The 22,221-nt window shown below is 39.1% G+C and overlaps 1 protein-coding gene across 1 annotated transcript in view; it reads left to right on the forward strand.

Moving 5' to 3' along the window:
• Window positions 1-851: 851 nt before the first annotated feature.
• The window catches only part of fhl3a (four and a half LIM domains 3a), a 95,853-nt gene continuing 74,483 nt past the window's right edge, over window positions 852-22,221 (forward strand). Inside the window, exon 1 of the mRNA XM_028819219.2 lies at window positions 852-985. The gene's annotated coding sequence lies outside the window, so the exon portion shown is untranslated. The remainder of the gene's footprint in view (window positions 986-22,221) is intronic.

Here is a 22,221-nt window from a genome sequence, read left to right on the forward strand (position 1 = left end):
GATCTGTGTTGTAAATGGCAGGTACAAATTAAGTTTGCTTTATTATTCACACCAGTGTTTACTGTTTAGAAATATGCTTATGTTAAAACATTTTATAAAGAAATGATCTGACCCAAATTAAATAGGCTAAAGAATCAGCCGACGCCTTAAACTTATACTGTATAACCAATATTTAGTAATATTATTAAACTAACATAAAAGCAATGTATAAACTAAACCAGAAATCAGTGACCTCTGTTCTCGAGCGTACTGTTCACCCTGAGAATTAAAAGTGTGAATCAACAGAAATACAAACCTGGCTTGCAATATAACTACAAATATAAAGCCAGTCTGACTGTTTGGCTGTTAAAGTTTCACGGGCAGATAGGTAAACAGTAGTTAATCTAAATATCACCGCGATAAACAAGCAACATTTGCTAAGCAACAATGACTGGTTAAAAGTTTTACATCCATTTCAAATCATCCATCCAGCCGTCCTCCTTTAAATTTGCTTAATTTAAAGTAACGGTCATCGAATGCAAGCCAGGAGCCAACTCTGTACATAGAGCCAGTCCATCACAGGACATACTCAGTCGTTTTGGAACAATTTAAAATTACCAACCAGAGAATAAATAAAATTACTACGCTCTTTGTTTCTTTGGGAATTCGGCCAATACCGCACTCCATGCATGTACTTTCTGTATGTAAGTAGTTAGAATTAAAGAGGAATGTTTCACTTCCTCGACAACCTTTGCATTTCCCAGGTGACTGTTGCTATGGACGAAGGCGTGGTCGAATGTAACCCCGCCTACCGATACACCTCTCCCCGAGAGGTCGGATTTTGCAACTCGGGGCGTGTTTCGTTCTAGTGCTGCAGGCTATTGGGGCGGGGTTTGATGAGTCATGGACTAGAGAGCTATTCTTTGGGACGGCTTTACTCCGAGCTCAGTTTCTTCAACGAGGTACGAGGAGTAGTTGTGTACGTTAACAAGGACTTGTGAGCCGGGTGGGTACACATTATTATTATTATTATTATTATTATTATTATTATGTGCTGGGCTACATTTGACTTTGAAGCCACGGACAGTAGATTTTTGCAGGAAGATTCAAATTGTTGAAATGATCAGGTGTTTTTTTAAGTGTAACCCTATTTTACTCATTTTTTGCAACCCGATTAGTTTGTACTGTGAACTTTGTTTATTGTTTTATACTTGTTCACTCCGTGTATACAGTTTTAAAAGTATTCTCATCAAGGCACTGCAGAACGCCAGGAGCCAAACATAAAATTAGTGCCTCTTTCCAAAAGTTGCATTCGTTTTCCATTCAGTGGCCAGAACAGTGTATGTGTGGTCAGTGCTACGAATGTACAGTTTAAAGAGGTTGATAAGACAATAACTTAGACACGTTGGATAACAAAGTAAAGTTTGGGGTTTAGCGATTGCTTTCATTACTTAGTAGGTTCAGCAATAATCATTATACCATGCATTGATCTGCATGTGGGTTATACCAGAAAACAACTATAACTCTTTCAGGCTGGCAGGTACGTTAAGCGATTCCCTGGAATTCAGAGTGATCAACAGCAAAAATCAGCAAACCTGATTTTGTTTTCTCGTTTTTAGCATGCTGAAGCTGGGGAGCCCGTCCAAACCCAAGCTTCATAGAGCAGATTGATCGCAAAGCCCATCCTATGTAATTCGTAACAAATTCAAAATTCATATGGGTTTCATACTGGTTTCGCGTAGTGTTTGTTTTGACGTTTTTGGCAAATCGATCCGGAAACTTGCAACGTAAAAATCGAATTATTTCACATCAGTTGGTTCTTTTATTTTGTCCTTACCAGACAATCATTAGGTGGCGCTCTCACGCTGTTAATGATTAAAGAGTGGCTGTGTCAATTTTAATCGAGTGCATAATTAAGAAATAAGATGCAGTTTATGTTATTGTTACTTTATTTTCATATGTAGAGATGTGATCATCAGTTAGAGGAAGGTGTCCACGATCGCAGACCGTTATCGTTTTCATCTTGAATGTAGCCCCAACAAAGTATATATAATAAATCACAATGGTAGCGTGCAGAGCTGACAGATTTGCTCTTACAGACACGAGTGAGCTAGATACAAGATCACATCCTGTTAACCCGTGGCTTCAAGCTCGGCGTTATCTCTCCACAACCTCCCACTGCTGTTTAAGCTTTACCCCCAAGTTTGGTCAATTGCTTGCTGTTCCAAACTTTCAGTCGCTGTTAAGTCTTGGCATGTCTGTCTGCTTAATTGGATTCATGTGTAATATGGGAGGTTTGCAGTGTTTAATTAAATGGAGACCAGGATGAAGGGCTGGAAGAAAAAGGTTATTTCTGTCACCACTAGATATGGGTTATGAATTTGTTTCCTTTTCTTAAAGCAGAATAATATGTCTTTTTTGTGGAATCCTAACTTCCTGTGCAGCATTGCAGCAGTTAAACTTTAACCCTGTAAGCCTGAGAGGCTTAAGCCATACATGTCCTTCAGCAAGAAACTACCACAGGAAGTCTACCCAATATCTGGATAATATTGGCTTTAGCTGGGGTTACATTCACTTTGTCACACCAAGGCTGGTGCTCTGAACAGACTGTAGATTCATACTCAAATATGGGATGCTTTGGTTCTACATCGCCTCTGACCAGGGATATATTTCAGTAGTGTTAATATTTGAGATGTTTGTTGCTGGTTTCTTACTATGCTGTTATGCTGATATCAACTGTTGTATTTTTGTAACCTAGGAATTATAACTTGCTTGTATTTTGTTCTGAGCTCTTCACTTGTGGTGATCAATTTTGTAATCTTATCACATAGCTCTTGTTTTCAAACAGACTCTAGAATGATGTTTACTTGATTATGTTGACCTTTTTTGTAAGTTGCTTTGAATAAAATTGTGAAGTGTAAATGTAATATGGAGTTTGCTGTTTTGTAGTTAGTCCATCTGGTTTCCTGTTAATACATTGTTTTCTATCCACATTTCAAAGACACGCAAGTTGTTTGGCATATCTAAAATAGCATAGTATAAATAAGTGTGGGTGTTTGAATAAGTGTTTCTTGCTATACACTAGCAGTATGGCTGGGTCATTGTTTGGTTTTTTTTACCTGGTGGCACCACATAGTTATATACATAGTATAAAGGAATAAGCAGGTTCAAAAAATGAATTACATTTCTGCACAAATTGCAGTATATGCATGTTAGCTCCATTGTCAGTTGTAAATTATACTGGTCAGACTGTGTTGCACCCATTCAGACGTACTTCTTATCTTTTAATTGAAGCTGTGATTACAGGCAATAGCACCTCTAATGGAAAAGGAGTGACATAACATTCTCAAATTTACTTATTCCAGTTCAGGTTCAGGAGAGGCCAGAGTCTATCCTGGCAGTTAAGGGCACAAGGTGTAAAACAGTGATGAGTGTGACATCAGTGACATCATGGGAGACACTTTTGCACATGCTTATTTAGTCAAGCTAACCTGTGCATCTTTGGAGAATTGGGAGTAAAACTAGAATACCTGGAGAAAAACCCACACAGATGCAGGGGAAACACGTAAAATTCCGTATAGACAACATCCAGGCATGGGATGCAAACCTACGATGTTGTATTTGTGACACAGCAGTAATACTAAAAAAAAGGGAAAAGTAGGTTCAGAAAATTCTTTTTCTTCTTCTTTCGTCTGCTCCCGTTAAAATTAATGTATGCATTACACTTGATTAGTGCACTTGTGGTACATAATTCTTGGTTTCATAGTTGGCTGATTAGGAGCAAATTACCATACGTTTTGAACTTCGCACTCATGACATGGACACTTGTGGAAACAGCACAATTATCTGTATAGCAGCAATGCTAAACCATATTAATAATCCATCTATTGCTTAACACTTTTAATTCAGTTAAGGCTTTTTGTGGACTGCAAGACACGGACCTGCCCTGGACAGATTGCTAGTTCATTGTAGAGCACAAACATCCACACCAATCCTCACATTCAATCACACAGGGAACATTTAGGGTCAACCATTAAACTTAAATGCATACCTTAGAGACATGGAAGGGAAAAAAGAGAGCACCCAGAGGCAGACCTCCAGCAGATATAGCCTGGGTAGTGTCTGTGTGGTCCACAGGATCATTATTTAAAGGCACATATTGTTACTGTTACTCATTAGAGCTATGATTTTTGGACCTGAAAACTGGAAACCTTTTCATAACTTTCTTTCTTTTTAAGACCATTTTTACATTATGTAGTACTTTTTATAGTAAGTAACTTATGAAAATGCTTGTCACTCTTATCAAAAGCTAAAACAGACTATTTTGTAAGCGAGTAAATGCCAATGCAGGTGAAGTTGCCTTAACAAGAATAAGAGTATTCTGAATTGGGGCTAACACATTTTTAAGCCGAGCACCATGCATTTGTATGTGTTTTCTCAAGTACCTGTAAGCTTTATCTTGCATGGATATTGAGTATGGGCTGCATGGTGGTGCAGTGGTAGTGCTGCAGCTTCGCAGTTAGACTGCAGTTCACCTCCCAGATGCTCCCTGCATAGATTTTGCATGTTCTCTCCGTGACTGCATATGTGTCTTCTAGGTGCTCTGGTCAAATGATATTCTGGTTAAGAGGACTGGTGTTGCTAAATTGACCCTAGTTTGTGTTTGTTTTCGCCCTGCAATAGACTGACGCCCCATGCAGTAATTACTCCTGCATTGCATCCAAAACTTGCTGGGGTAGGCTCCAGCTTCCCAAAAAGCTAAGTTTTCAGTGATTAATATCCATATTACTAACCGAGAATGCTAAACCGGATGGACGCAGGGACATCTGGCCATGGGCCGTAGCCGCAAAAAGACGTACTGCGCAGGCGCCCCAAGAAATGAGGGGCAGCGAGAAGCGGATGAGGGGCCGCGAGAGGCGGACAAGACCACAGAAAAAAGGAGTGAGCACAGAAAAAAGGAGTCAAAGAAATGAGGCGGCGCGAGCACAGAAAAAAGGAAAAGGCACAGAAAAAAGTAGTCAAACGCAGGCAAAGCACGAAACCCATTGCACACGAAACTAGCACACAAAAAAAAAGAAGACGCTCGCGCACAACAGCAAGGCACCCCCCCCCCCTACAGGCACCGGACGGGACACACACCAAGAGGGGGATTTAACAAGCCCCTCAAACACAAAAAAAAAGAACACAAAACCACCCCACACACCCTACAAGCAACGGACGGGACACACAAAGAGGGGGATTCAACAAGCCCCTGGAACACAAAAAGAAAGAAGACGCTCGCGCAACAACAATCCTCACCCCCCCCCACCCCCCCACATCAATAAGAAGTGACACCCAAAGCCACATATCTAAAGGAAACGTCCATATTAAACATACGTCATCTCAACACCTTCACACTAGGCAGCATAGGTGGATCTCCTTACAATAAAGCACTATTAACCGTTCAACTGCAGAAAAGGCTCCATATTAACAGTGAGTGCGATCCTCCTTATTACTTAACCATATTTCGCACGCTGAGGAACAAACAAGTCATGAATACACGGTCACGGGTACAAAACGATTCGGATCGGATAACGGGACCAAACACACGAACACGAATGAAACAACAAAATACACAGGGGCGCATACAACGCGCTTCGGAAACTCCGGGAGAAAAAATGTCTCGGATCAAAAAACGCAAAGCTTAAGTAACCCCGTTACAGAGACGTGCCCAAATGGACAGACACAATGAACGTAGACGCATACAGCGCGCGTCTCAAAGTGCTGCATCGAAACAAGCACGATTTCAAAAGAAAGAGCTTGCAACTCAGACATACAAAAAAGGGAGCGAATAGACAGAATAAATGAACGAAGACGTGTACAACGCACATATGACCTACCAGAAAACAAGCAAGCAAGACTCCAAAAGCAGAAAGCTCAACTGACCGACATACAAAAACGGACAAGGCTCGATACAAACAATGCACGACGTAGACTGAAACGGACTTTTGGCAAAGCGGAGGCAAATCAATTAAAACTACAAAATAGAGCGTCACAAATAATGGACATGCAACAACGCGGCACTCAAACGCCACAAGCAAAACATGCCCGTCGCGGACATCAACGCCAGACAACACCTTCAATAATGAGTCCACTATTGAGGAAAATTCATTGGGATTAATGAATGTCATTTGCAATCATTGTCATTCACTTAACTTCCCAGAAGAAACAACTGGCAATACAAATAATGAATTTACACATTGTTGTCAAAAGGGGCAGATTAGACTGCCTCCTTTACATTCATATCCTGAATATCTACAGAAGCTTCTAACTAACGATGTGCCTGAAAGTAAAAACTTTATGAACTGCATTAGATCCTACAATAGTTCATTTGCTTTTGCATCTACCGGAGTACATATCAGGCCACCAAAAGGCAATGGCCCATACTGCTTTCGCATATGTGGTTAACAAAACGCACTATATTATGTCCAAAAAATATTAATGTTAATCACATTAATAACCAGGGGCCTCATGTATAAACGGTGCGTACGCACAGATATGTTGCGTACGAACCTTTCCACGCTCAAATCGCGATGTATAAAACCTAAACTTGGCGTAAAGCCACACACATTTCCACGGTAACTCATACCTTGGCGTACGCAATTTCTCCGCTCGGTTTTGCAGACTGGCGGCACCCAGCGTCAAAGCAGTGCTACTGTTCCTACGTGGTTACTCTTTCTTAGATCCACATCCACGGCGGCGGCTTTGTCAAATACACTGAAATTAACCGCATATCGTTCATAAATTTAATGCATCTGATTGTAATTAACCTGTAACAATATAATGGTCCACAGAATGGTCAAACTACTGTTCCTGTGTGCTCATCCTTTCTTTCTTAGCTCCACATTCCTGACGTGGCTTTATAAATACACTGAAATTAACTGCATATTGTTTATTAGTGTAATGCATCTGATTGTAATTAACCTGCTGCAATATAATGGGCCAGGGAATAGCCATAGTATTCCAAATACCATAACTGCTTTAGCTTTGTTACGCTCACTGCATCTTGTTCTTCTTTTTGCTGTTCCTGTTAAGGGTTGCCACTGCGGATCATCTTTTTCCATATTACTCTCACTGCACCACTCGGAGTATTTATATCACTGTATCTGAGTGTGAATCACAGCAGCAGATGATCGGAAAGAGAATTATCGGTATATAGTTTCAAGTACACACTACCTCAACCACGGCAAAAAGTGTCAAAGCCTTTCCTGTACGGACCTTGCGTTTCAGAAACAGTTTCATCCCAAGAACTATAAATGCACTCAATCACCTCACTGTAAACTTGCACTACAGTTATAATATTGCACAACCTGCGCTACTTTATAAAGCGCGTATGATGACAATATCATTTTTAAGATGAAATGCAGCAAAATATGTTGCTTATAGTATACAGATAAAACTTTAACTTCATTTAAATAATCTGTATTGTTAATAATTAAACATGTGAGGACACGGTGCCGCAGCGTATAGCTGGTTCAAGGACAGCTCCTGCCTTGCGCTGTATTCTTGCTGGTGCTGACGCGACACTGGAAGGATAGACGAATACTGTAGAATAATTAAACATGTACTACGAAGATATTTCAATGTTCCTTAAAAGTTTTGAAGAATCGGCGTTTTAAGCTTACAAATGGCTTAACGTCTATTACAGAGCTGATTGTGTGGCGATTGGAGAAAGAAAAGTATGGACAGGAATTGGAGGTTAGTACGTTTGAAAGAGACAGTACTTCTGTAATAAATTATTTCATCGAAGGTTGCACATGGTGCAGCAAGCCTCTTGCGTGAGATATGAATAATCACTGCGCCACCGTGTTCCCATGTTTAATAACATGCTTTCATTCCTATCATCATGAAAATAATATCACGTATACATCTCAGTATTTTAATTATTCAGAGAGCTGTAATATCTCGAATGTAATGCATTCTGTGTCCTGTCGGAGAAAGAGAAAGAACAGAAGCACGTAGTGATTCACACACATAGAGCACATAGAAGATCAAACACAGAAAAAAGCATTTAACATGCTACTTGAGAAACAAGTAAAATAAACGATTTTAAGATGAAGTTTATGATGTTCTACTTTAATGGCAAAATAAACTACGTGATTAAAGTGGAAATTTCGAGATTAAAGTTGACATTTCATGCTTTTTTCCCACTGTGTGCCTATGTTTTTTGTTTGTACCCTAATACGCTTTCATATGACACTCAGACGGTGGGCTATAACTCGCCTTTTCACAGCGACCTTGATATGTAATTTCTTTTTTATTTCGGGCACTGTGCGACTTTGAATTTAATCTTTTGAGTTTTTCCGACACTCTGTCACTCGATCAACTTCCTTTTGTTGATTATACCACTGTTTAAACCAACAAATAGTATGTTTTTCCTTTGCCTCCACTTGGTATTCGCTGAAATTCTTATATTTTCCCCTGTGCTTTTCCCATTGTCTTTTCACAGAAGGCTATTTATATTGATTTGCATATTCAAAGAGGCGTAATTCTGGGAGGAGTTGGGGCGGGACAGAAGGCGCGTGCACGTGCGTTACTTTTCACGCAAATCGGGATTTATGTAGCCGAAGAACGTGAAAGTATGCGTGCGCACAGATTCCTGCATCTGGATTTTTCTGTGCGTACGCACAATCCCGCTTTTGTGCTTACGCCATGTTATAGTGTGAGTTCTACGCATGGCGTTATACATGAGGCCCCAGGTCATTTCATTACTTCCTGGAGAGACACGGCTCTTTCTAAGCTCTGACAAAGTTGACTCTGATGACAACAATGAACATCTGAATTTCCCCTTAGAATATTTCAACACTATTAACCCAGACGGATGACCACAACACAACCTTACCCTTAAAAACGGTGTTATTCAAGCAACAGTTCTTACAGAATCACATGCTAACAATACTGTTCTCATTCCTAGAATTGACCTTACGAGTTCTGACCTGGATTTACCTTTCACATTGAAACGCCAACAGTTCCCCATTAAACCTGCATTTGCCATGACCATCAACAAATCACAAGGACAAGCCATGGACAAGGTTGGCATCTACCTCTCTGAACCCGTTTTTGGACATGGACAACTTTATGTTGCCTTCTCACGTGTTCGACGTTCATCTGACGTTAAAGTTAAAGTTATAAATGATCCATGCCAAGGAAGACTCATTCAAAGACAAGACACCATCTTTACTACTAATGTTGTATACAAAGAAATATTCCAATAAAACATTACTCTATGCCAAACACTCTATTTTTTATTTATATAGGCATCACCCAAACCTGCACACTATTCTATATCTAATTCATACATCTCACTCTTTGTCATGCCCCAACGCCAGGGGTTGGCGAGCGAAGCGAGCAGGGGGCGGAGCCCCCTAGTTAATTTATAGCAGACAAAGAAATTCCTTTGCCTTTGTTTTTCAGCCAATGTCAAACTTGTATATCCTCTTAACTTTGATTTTTTGACTCTAAAGTACATTCTAATAATGAGTTTAGGAAAAGTTGCTTGTAATTATTCACGTTCTGTTGTTTTTTTCTTTCATTCCAGTGTGTGTTCAGACCAAAATGTGTGTGCACTGTATTTATTTATTTACTTACTTACTTATCTGTCTGTTTATTTATTTTAAGAGCTTCTGTAAAAGGCAAAATTTCCCCCTGGGGACAAATAAAGTTCTATCTGTCTCTATGAGAGAATGTATGTGTACAGTATATGTGTAAATAGTACATTTTTTCTTATCAATTCCTGGAATATTACGATTATTTTTAACTCTCTACAGTCTATATTCAATTGAAGTTCTATTCTACTAAAATCCTCCACAGCTGTTTCTTCTCTGTAGTTCCTTCTGTCATCTCTGACCTTAAAGTGTTTAGGTAAGTCATGACTTAAGGCAGTAAGTGAGTAACACAGTAAGAGACTCTTAGTAATATTTTATAAATTATACTTACGCAGTAATGATTAGGTAGAGATAGATAGATAGATAGATAGATAGATAGATAGATAGATAGATAGATAGATAGATAGATAGATAGATAGATAGATAGATAGATAGATAGATAGATAGATAGATACTTTATTAATCCCAGGGGGAAATTCACATACTCCAGCAGCAAAAAAAATATTAAATTAAAGAGTAATAAAAAATGCAGGTAAAAAACAGACAATAACTTGAATAATGTTCAACGTTTACCCCCTCTGGTGGAATTGAAGAGTCGCATAGTTTGGGGGAGGAATGATCTTCTCAGTCTGTCAGTGGAGCAGGACAGTGATAGCAGTCTGTCGCTGAAACTGCTCCTCTGTCTGGAGATGACACTGTTTAATGGATGTAGTGGATTCTCCATAATTGATAGGAGCCTGCTGAGTGCCCGTTGCTCTGCTACGGATGTCAAACCGTCCAGCTCTATGCCAACAATAGAGCCTGCCTTCCTCACCAGTTTGTCCAGGCGTGAGGCATCCTTCTTCTTAATGCTGCCTCCCCAGCACACCACTGCGTAGAAGAGGGCACTCGCCACAACCATCTGATAGAACATCTGCAGCATCTTACTGCAGATGTTGAAGGATGCCAGTCTTCTAAGGAAGTACAGGCGGCTCTGTCCTTTCTTGCACAGAGAATCAGTATTGGCAGTCCAGTCCAATTTATCGTCCATCTGCACTCCCAGGTATTTATAGGTCTGCACCCTCTGCACACAGTCACCTCTGATGATCACGGGGTCCATGAGAGGCCTGGGTCTCCTAAAATCCACCACCAGTTCCTTGGTTTTGCTGGTGTTCAGTTGTAGGTGGTTTAAGTCGCACCATTTAACAAAGTCCTTGATGAGGTTTCTATACTCCTCCTCCTGCCCACTCCTGATGCAGCCCACGATAGCAGTGTCGTCAGCAAACTTTTGCACGTGGCAGGACTCCGAGTTATATTGGAAGTCCGATGTATATAGGCTGAATAGGACCGGAGAAAGTACAGTCCCCTGCGGCGCTCCTGTGTTGCTGACCACAATGTCAGATCTGCAATTCCCGAGACGCACATACTGAGGTCTGTTTGTAAGATAGTCCACGATCCATGCCACCAGGTATGAATCTACTCCCATCTCTGTCAGCTTGTCCCTAAGGAGCAGAGGTTGGATGGTGTTGAAGGCGCTAGAGAAGTCTAGAAACATAATTCTTACAGCGCCACTGCCTTTGTCCAAGTGGGAGAGGGATCGATGTAGCATATAGATGATGGCATCTTCCGCTCCCACCTTCTCCTGGTATGCGAACTGCAGAGGGTCGAGGGCATGTTGGACCTGTGGCCTCAGGTGGTGAAGAAGCAGCCGCTCCATGGTCTTCATCACATGTGATGTTAGAGCAACAGGCCGGAAGTCATTCAGCTCACCAGGACGTGAAACCTTTGGGACTGGGGTGATGCAGGATGTTTTCCAAAGCCTCGGGACTTTCCCCTGTTCCAGGCTCAGGTTGAAGATGCGCTGTAGAGGACCCCCTAGCTCTGATGCACAGACTCCTGCCTTGCGCTGTATTGACTTTCAGCAGTCGTGGCGATACTCCATCTGGACCTGCTGCTTTGCTGGCACGAAGTTTCCTCAGCTCTCTGCTCACTTGCGCTGCTGTAATTGTGGGTGGGGATGTCTCTCCTATGTTGGTATCAGCAGAAGGATGTGATTAGTCAGTAAAGCAGATGTTAAGTAACAATGTTACAATATGTTACAGTATATATTACACACAATGTTTGCATGTATAATAAATATGTATGTATGAATATATGTACAGTATGTGTGGTTGTGTGTGTGTGTGTGTGTATTATCCATATTACTAACCGAGAATGGTAAACCGGATATGGACGCAGGGACCTGCCCGTGGACGCAGGAGACATAGTGCGCAGGCGCCACACAAAGCCCCCCTCCCCAGAATGAAACGGGAGAAACCACGAATGTGCGCAGGCGCCACACAAAGCCCCCCCACCCCAGAGCAAAACGGGAGAGACTACGAACTGTTTGACATGCCGCAAGCAGGATAAAGCGAGGTCAGAAATAAAAGACAGAGTAGGAAACAAAGTGAAACGTCATAAAGAGGTTAAAGAATGGGGCCAAACACATGGAGAGCAGGTTACAGATGATGAAAACTGGAATACAACAGCTTCAAAAAAACCTAGGCACGAAACACATGCACAGCGAGATACAGAATATGAAGGCAGAAAAAATGACAATTAAACGTCCACAACACACAGCAGAGGCAGATCCGGAAGGTGCATGCGCCTACATCGCGCGTCGGAAGGCGCGGGAAAGTACGAAAGGCAAAGGCGCCTACACAGCATGGTAAAACCCGACATAATACGGAAGGCGCAGGCGTTGCCACCATATTGTGAGTGGCACTACTGCGTAGTGAAGGCGCAGGCGTCACCGCCATATTGTGCGTGGCACTACAGCGGAGTGAAGTTAGGAATAATGTGCTACTTGGGATCGTACAAAACGCCGAACGCGGCCTACCGTCTGAAACTGCGGAGGCAAAGCAGGCACGGGTTCAAACCGAACGAGCTCGACTGACGGATATACGCTTACAACATGCGTCTCAAACCGCAGAAGCAGGGCAAGCACGGGTTCAAAACAACGCAAGATCCTACAACGCGCATCTGAAACTACGGCTGCCCAGCGGGCACGGGTTCAAAACCCCGGGGGTAGGCGAGCGAAGCGAGCAGGCCCCTTGTCATTTATATATAAATAATGAGATAAAAATGTAAAGGTAATTTTCATGCTGAAAAGGAAAGGATGCAAGAGACAACATTTTGGTTGTGTAGCCTGATTCAGTGATTGAGGTGCCAGTCCAGCAACCCCTTTAATTAAAATTAATAAAATAAGACAAAACAGTAACAGAAATTTTCACCATATCATTTGCTCTCTATCAAGCTCAGACTCGCAGAGTTCTTACTCTTGCTTCTGATTCGGCCACCTAAGTGAACATCTATCACTGGCCTTTGTGTGAATGTATAAGAAGAGTCCCAGAGGGGGTGGGGTTTTCAGTATAAAATTAGGGCGTGGTCAGAGGTCCTCCATGGTTTGCCGTTCGGAGCTACAGGTGAAAAAGAGGTTATTGGTGACAGCACCCTCCTCTCGTAACAAGGTTTTCTCCAAGCGCAAGTGCATGACTTTCTATTGCTATAAAAAATAAAATATGCCTTGAATGAAACTTCATGTAACATTGATGCATACTAATTGTACAAATGTTCTTTCTCATTCTTAAGTAGGGCATGTCACAAATTAACAAAAGAAAGCATAAAGCTCTTTACAAACTGTAAGAGAAAATTAAGTCTATCTTGCTTCTTGTTTGGTTAAAATTGTTCAGGTTCCTAATCTGATTGGCTGTAAAACATTTACTTACACAACATGATGCCATTGACTCTTCCAGATTTGGTAATCAAATCATCCAGTGTGACCCTGCACTTGATAAGCAGGTTGATTAACAGATGGACGATTGGGTGGATGAAAATAGTTTGTTCTTATATTGAAGCAATGATACTTTTAAGAAATATTTTTGGTAAAACTTGAATAATTTGTAATATAGTCACACTTTTTAAAAATATTTGGACTGCACTCCTTTATTGTCTTTTTTAAAATTCTGATGGTTTTAATAAAAGTGTATGCTTTTCATCAAGTGGGAAGTTTGTCTGTTTACGCTTTCATATTCTGATTCCTTTTTTATGCTAGTGTTATATAGCCTGTTTAATAAAAGTTAAAACAAACGTTCCTAAAAAAGACCATCACAAGTATCAAATTGTTGCTAGAAAAATAGTTAGCAGGCCTTATCTGGCTTCTGGCCATATGTCTTGCACTCCTGATGTGGATTGTTTAATCCCTCATGCATAAGACTGATTTTAAAGTTTTGTAACCAAATCCCCATTGAGTTGTCTGGATTATGGCCATTTGGAAATGTACCTTCTGGACTGTCTCGATTAATACAGCACATTAAAACTAACCACCCTCCTAAATATGTCTGGCACCACTGGAGTGAAGATAGATTAACCCCCTGGAGGTAAGGGACTCAGCTGCTAGGATTGGCATTATTTTCTTTCTTTTTAGTTCAGCACAGCTTGGGTATAAACTGGAGTTTGTAAGGTCAAGGCAGGGAAGGTTAGCATTACAATAGTAGCCAGAGGCTTTAGGGTGGTTGCTGCTTGTAAATCTTATTTGCCTGTCACTTATCAGACAATGCGGCCATTTACAGCAGCCTCGGGGGCTTACTAATGATTTTATAGAAAGCGTCATGTTGACACACAATGACTGACAATCCACACAATGCTGTTGAAATGAGGGACATCTGTCTGACACTGCCTATTGAATGCTGAAAAAAATCTAACATCTTGATTGTGTGTTTTCTTTTTCTTTTTTTAATTCTTTCATCTTTTAATTTCTTCTTGACATCTGTACTGCTGGTTATGCTTGAAGAGCACTTTTCAGTGCTTCATGACACTAAAGAGAGACAGCAGCTGTTCTTGCAACTGACTAGCCTGTGGTTTAAGGCCTTCAAAATGAATCACAGTATTTTTCAAGATAATGGCTGACTCATAGGCACTACCTGTCACCAAGGTTTCTTTATCTCTTGAACAAGCTTTTGACAATCAGATGTCAGGTCTCGACGTAATTGTCTGTCTTTATAAATTATGAGGTTCCTTGCAAACCGGAAACATTCTTCATGTGATGACTAGACCAGGACAGGTTTATGCTGTACCATTACATGTGCAGATGCAGATACAATAGTTTCACTGTACTTTGAGCTAAAGCTATTTGATTTGAAGGCCTTGGTGTTCAGTCTGTGTCTTTGCTTACTTACTAGAGTTTGCAACATGCAGTCATAGTTGTGTCACACTAATTAGGTTAGTGCTGCCCACTTTACTGTTCTTTTTGGATGTTATAAAAGTGGCTGGCAGAAAGGTCTTGTGAATTGTGTGCAATAACTAATAATAATTTTTTTGCCTTGCTGTCTCCTGGTACTGTAGAATAAAATAACTAGTTTACATCATCATCACTTTCCATGATTGACAGACTTACTAAAGATGACTTTGACCAAATGATTTGATTCATCCATTTTCCAAACTGGGAGACATGGTGGTGCAGTGGCAATGCTGCTAACTTACAGTAAGGAGACCAAGGTTTGCATCCCTGGCCACCCTGCTTGTAGTTTGCATGTTCTCCCTATGTCTGCTTGGGTTTTCCCCTGGTGCTCCTGTTTACTCCCACCATCCAAAGATATGCAGATTAGGTGGATTGACAATGTTAAATTGGCCCTGTCTAGGGTTTGTCTCTGCCTTTGCATCCTACTCTAGCTGAGATAGGCTCTGGCACCCCCCGCAACCGTGGTCTGGATTTAATGGGTAAGAAAATGACTGACATCTTGCTCTGAGGATCTGTTTAAAACTTTTATAAAATATGGCAAGATTCAATTGTTAAAATTTTAGATTGAGTGTTTATATCAAGGGAAAAGGATGTTCCCCTTTTTTTTTGTTCTTTCTAAAAAATGTTGCCAGTGCTGTTGGATCTCCTCTTTTTATCTCAATTTTTGAATTCTGTTTTGTTAAGTTTTATCTCTTTTTGATCCTGCTTTCTTTTTTTTTTCTTACTTTTTTTTTCTTTTGGTCTTTTTTGCCAGTTTGACTATGATGTCATTTGTTTTGTAAGTTTGACTTGATTGCAAGGAATATTATTTTCTTCAAATAAAATTTAAGAAAAAGAAAATAACATGACACAACTTTCCATACTCCTCCTTTTATTACTAACAACATTTTGTTATGAATAAAAATAATTTTCTTATTGAATGACTCATGCTTTTCTTTCTCAAGTAAATGTACAGAAGCAATTAAACTACTAAATAAGTGAAGTTAAAACTGTTGAATATTATTGATAAGATATTGATACTTAAATATGCTAGAGAGACTGCATCTGGAATGATCTGATTTGATCACTGATCTACAGAAGAGACCAAGCAGAAGAAGCAACCAAAGTGTACCCATTAGTGAAGGGTATGTCCTGATCTGACAAGTTAGGTGAATTAAATTTGTTTGGTCTATAGACAGAAAAGTCTACATGGGACCTAGCTGTTAGTTCACCGCTGTCTGAGGTATATCTCTATGGGACCAAAAAAAATTCTTGTATATCAACTTGAAGACAGCTTATTGGACCCCTGCATATTGGAACCAGATACCAACCAAACTAGCTTGAAAATCTGAATGGTATCTTATCATTTGTAAGGTGTCTTCTTTTTTTTAAACATATACATTTTTCATTTATCATTTTGTATATGGGGGCCTACTATGTGCAGAATCTAATCTATTTTCTAACCTTTTTGCTCAGTTCAGGGTCACAAGGAGCAAGTGCATGTCTTAGCACTATGTGAAACAAGACACTAACAAATCCTGTTTGATCACAGAGTCAGTTTAGAATCTGTAATCATGAGGAGTCTCGTTTTAATTAAGCAAGTACAAATATTTACTGTATATCTACCAATGAGTAAACCCTGGTTTTCTCTTACCAGTAAGAACTTATTTTTATACCAATACCATTCTTTAGAATTGTAAACTATTACTTTCTTAAACATTGTAAATACATTTTGTGCCAGATCCAAACTATAGTGGTTAGAGATTTCTGGATTGTGTAGAAAATAAACATTGAATTATACCAAAATTTGATGCTAAATTTTATATAGCTGACAGTTGGTCAGAACTGCTCAGTTTGTAAGAAAGGTGAATTAACTCACCCTGAGTAAAGACGTATAAAGACATTTCTTTCAGCTTGAGTTTTATATCAGTCTCCTCTGTCATTTGAGACTTTAAGTTGATTACCTGAAACAAACAGTAAGAGAAGCAGAGAAGCACATAAAGAAGGATGCAGGAATATACTGCAACAACAACAACATTTATTTATATAGCACATTTTCATACAAAAAGTAGCTCAAAGTGCTTTACATAATGAAGAGAAGAAAAATAAAAGACAAAATAAGAAATTAAAATAAGACAACATTAGTTAACATAGAAAGGAGTAAGGTCCGATGGCCAGGGTGGACAGAAAAAACAAAACAAAAACTCCAGAAGGCTGGAGAAAAAAATAAAATCTGTAGGGGTTCCAGGCCACGAGACCGCCGAGTCCCCTCTGGGCAAGGAAAAGGTTGGCATACACATGGTCATATCCTAAATTATGATCAAGTCTGAGAGGTTGGAAGTGATGTGAGGTTTACCCAAGCTGAAAGAAACTTCTTTACAGGTACGTAAATCCACCTTTTCTGTCTCTGCCTTGTGAACCTAATTAGTCCAAAAATGGGCATGGATTAATTTGTTTTGATATGTGTATATGTATTTTTATGTGTATATTGTACTCTCCATCAATTTACTATGCATGGCTTAAGCCAATGTCTCATTACGTCAATGATTTTGTCACTGCGGCAGGTCAGATTGCACAACTGAAAATTTCTAGGCATGACTACTTTCCCGTCCAGGTTAAGACTTTCCAACACAGCTGTTCTCACTCCTTTTCCTGACAGCCGATAACATGCTCCCTGCAAGAGATGACGCTGCGCTGTATGGGAGGGTAGCTACAGCAAGTTCAGCAGGAATCTCTGCCCTTTTCTTTTTTCCATTTTATCATGGTACTTAAATCCCAAGACATCAGACAGACGAGACTCTCTTCTGTTTGTGAGGTCTAATGCCCCGATGCTACAGAGCCAGCACTAGACCACCATTGTGCAATATTTAATTCCTGTGGCAAGATGAGCTACAGTCTTGTCCCTTTTTTTTTCTTTTTTTTTTATACTTATTTCCATTCCTTATCACTACATTATATATATTTTATAGCTCTCCTGCTAACCTGCATACACAGCACATCCCTCCAAGAAAATCAAACCTGTCTGATTTTATCCTAGCCAGTCACGGTTGTTAGGTATGTCACAATAGGTTAAGTAACTTCACAGGAGCATGTCGGCTACTGCCTCTGACTGTCTAAGGTTATGCAAATGAAGGCTACAACAGAAAAGCATTGAAAAAGACATCTAATGTGACATAGGCTTTAGTTGTTTTTAGCTTTATTTGTGCTCTGAGAGTGTAATTGGAAAGTACACGTTAAAACAAAATGTGTGGGAAGCATTAAGCACTATGGTCTGTCTGTTATGAGTCTTTTATCACAGTGAGGAAGTTTTGTCTTTTTCATGATTTGAAGAAAGTACAACTGTTCCTTTGCTTTTGCTTATTATAAAGAAGTCATGAAAGAAGAGGTCAAAATAGCAGATGTGTGACCTGAAGAGGTTGTTGATGGGGGAAGGGACAAAAAAAATGCTTTCCTATGTTTGTTCTGAAGGTAAATGAAAATATTTATAATGGATATTAAAGATACTCATGCTTTTGTGTTTTGTTCAAAGGTTGGGCTTTCCTGTTGTTGCTGGGATTCTTTTCTTAGTGATTTTTTGTTTGTGTTTTTTAACAGTGTTTTTTTAATCTTCAAAGTGGAAAAGGTTTAACTTTGCTTTTATGTTAATTTGTATGTTAAGCACACACCTATTTTCAAAAGTTCTAGCAGAATTAAATTTTATACTATGTATCCTGCTTGTTTTTACTTTAAATTAGTTGATAATAATGGCGAACCAGGCAAGAGCTTCTTGAAATGTTACAGCTGTTAAAATAATAAAGTAGATAACTTATTCAGTCATTTCTACAGAGTCTTCTCATAGGGTTAAGAATAAAGAGATTGACTAGGCTTTCTTTCACAACTTGTATGTGGTTGTGAATGTACACTTTTTAAGCATGTCATTCATTTATTCCCTGAAATTTCTTCTGTTCCGTGTTAAGGTTCCTGAGAGCCAAGGTCTTTACTGACAACAAGAGTTGCAATGCAAGATCTAATACAGAGTTCCCAATTTATCTTGCATGCTCTGAGAGATAACCAGAGACCTGCTAAGCATCCAGGGTTATACTAAGAGGACAATCGAATGCCATTTAGGCAATGACCTGACTTAGAAATGATCCCAGGACCATGGAACTGTGAGGATACATTAGATAATGTATTTATGTTGAGCAGGAAGAGATCCAAAATTGCTAATGAAAAGTACAGTATTTGGAAGAAACAATGAAATAGTTTTAAAGCATAAGGGGAAAATGAAAATTGCACCTTGAGGAGGCTATATGTGAAACTGATGGTTAAACCAATGTCAAACATTGAAACTGATGGTTAAACCAATGTCGTAACAGTGGTTGGGTAGGATACATTTAACTTAAGTCTCATCCATCCATCCTCATGGTGTTATAGCAGAGCACCAACCTTATCAGCTCATCTTGATCTTACATCAGGTCATCATATTCTCATTCACAGCTTTCTAGAGGGTTCTATAACATTATATATCCATATTCTGCAGGGACATTCTTGAAGATGCTTTTCTTCTGCCTTTAATGAAAATCTCCACACCCCTCTATTATCATTCATCACCTCTAGATGGCCATACTAGTGTAACGGTGCCTCTCTTACCTCTGCAACTATTAGGGTATCCTCATACAACTCATAGAGTTCAGCATTAGCCTTTTTTTACCAGTACTGTATCCTCCTTCCTGAACTCACCGGTAGAGCCTCCAAATGATAATTTCTTCCCATCTTTTAAAGGTTCTCTATCATTCTTTGTCGGTAGTTACTGTATATATCCTCTGCATGGGTCACCACAGATGGAGTTAAAGTTTAATATATTAACCATTTTATTCATGTTGACAAAAGTCTTGTCTTCATTAGGGTTTCCACACTAAAGTAGCATTGATTCTCTCTTTAACTTCTAGTCTATTTTCTGTTTTCTCAGAGATCTGTAAATCCAGGTATTTAACTTAAGTATTGTAAATAGCAATTGTAATCAACCATAGACAACTTAGTGGTGAGACATTGGGTCATTAACAGTAATTGGCCCATACTGTACTGAGCTCAATTAAAAAGCCGAAACGCACAGCTTTCTTAATGATCTTTTACATATAAGAGGAATTTCATTTTCTTTTTAGTAATAATGTATTAACGACTGGCTGTTGCGTTGTGACATCTGAGTAAGGGATAGTAATTTTAGACCTTGCAAGACAAATTGTTAGCCTGTTTATCTGATTTTTCTCTTTAATGTTATTTTTATATGTGGATAGAAAAGTCATTGAAATAAAGAGATACCTTTGATGTTAATAGTTTGTGAGATCATGGTATTCCATTAAAAAAATGGGGGCATTCAATGAAAATCTCAGATCTGCTTGTTGTAGATGTATGCATGGATTTGTATGTGTGTGTGTTTATATGTGCATAGTACATATATTTTGTGGTGTTATTGTTTATAAACTTGAATATTGAACAGTCTTTGGAAATATCATCTAGTGGATTATTAAGGTCTCCTTTAAGACTGATCCTGCCATTTTGCATTTGCTTTTGAGATAGGCCTTATGCTCTACAATGGCATTTATTAGGTTAGATAATTGACGTGTGGCTATTAGCTGGAATTGTTTTGGGCAGTTATATTCATTGTAAAAAGTACTGTCGCCAATCTTTGAATTAGCCTTGTAAAGTTTTCTCTTTAAGAGCCATTTAAAGTATTTCTCCTATCCTGATTTTCAGGGATATTTCAGTATTTTGACACTTAGTATTTTCAGGTCATCAAACAAAGTCTAATATTAAATGAAGGACATCTAAGTTTTCACTTTTTCTTTTACTTTTTTTTATGATTCTCTGTCACCAACCAATATGTGTGAACAAGTAACTGCCCCCTATTTAAATTTCCCAATTAAAGAAATAATTAAAGTAAGTTGATTTAACACAGCCAGGCTTGGTTACAGTATATCCATTATTTGCTCAATGTAAACCTCTTTTATTTTTACCCTTGCCATCAGAGTCAAAACACTATGGTCAAAAATTCAACAAGCACATCTTGTTATGATCAATGGAAATTCTTTAAGAGATCAGGAAGACAAAAGCCAAGCAAAATGACACCTTTTATTGGCTAACTAAAAAGATTACAATAAGCAAGCTTTGAGGCAACTCAGGCCCCTACTTCAGGCAAGATGTAATACAGAAACTGGAGTTCCCTGTGTTTATATACACACTGTAGGACAAGAAACAACATTGATAAATCTTTAAATGAGAAATTTTAAATGTAAAAAATTAATAGATTCATTCAGGCTAGGGTTAATTTAACAAGAGAGAGAAGCACAATGTATGGCCAAGATCTTTGGATAAGATAACTGTCCAACAAAGTCTTTTGAAGTTTGTAATGAGTTTAAGAGATCAGGAAAAAAAGTTATCTATTCATATGAAAGTGACTGCAAAGCTAGTTTTTAAGACTCTACTAAATGATCATGAAGAGTCATAATCTCCAAATGGAAAACACCTGGAAAGGCCTTGAATCTGTTCAATGGTGGTGTGTAAAATAACCCAGAACATCTTAAAAGATGTTAAAACAACCTCCAAAGAACTGGCTCCACTACTTAAAATGATTATGGCCAAAGTGGGCTGCACTGGACAAGAAGAACACCCCTAATTATCCAGGAAACAATTGCAAAATCCCCAAGCATTTTTGGAGAATGTCCTATGATGACACAAAAACCTTTTGCTGATGCAGGTCCCATTATTCCTGACTTTAAGCAGACACAGCCTTCCACAGTAAGAGTATCATGCTAACAGTTCCTCATAATGGTAAGTGTCATAAACTTGCCGTAACTGAAGGAACCATGAATTCTGTCATGTATTAGAAAATTCTGAAGGGTAATGGTTGTCCATCAATAAGCTGATGCTGAAGCATGGTTGGGTCATGCAGTAATCCAATGATCCAACAACTATAAACAAGTCCATATCAGAGTGACTAAAACAAATCAAAATTAGACTTTTGAGTGGCCTAGTCAAAGTACAGATGTAAACCCAACAGAGATGCTGTGGCAGGAGTTCACGCTGTTTTTATGAATCAAAGCAGCTCTGTAAGAAAGAGTACAGTAACTCTGCAGTGATGTGAAAGAATGACAGTATATTATAGGAAGCATTTGTTTCAGTTACTGCAGCTACATTTGGTTTAAACAATTACTAAATGAATGCTTCATCCAAGAAAGAATAGTTTAACCTTACCCCTTTTGTTTGTTGTGATGGTCAATATTTTTTTTATCTTGATGATTTCAAGGAGAATAGAACACAGGGTTTATCATACAACTGACTTCAATGGTAGCCAAAACTGACCAAAAGCAAAAATTAAAACATCAG

This window comes from Erpetoichthys calabaricus, chromosome 14 (assembly GCF_900747795.2).
Source record: "Erpetoichthys calabaricus chromosome 14, fErpCal1.3, whole genome shotgun sequence".
NCBI classification, from domain to species: Eukaryota; Metazoa; Chordata; class Cladistia; order Polypteriformes; family Polypteridae; genus Erpetoichthys; species Erpetoichthys calabaricus.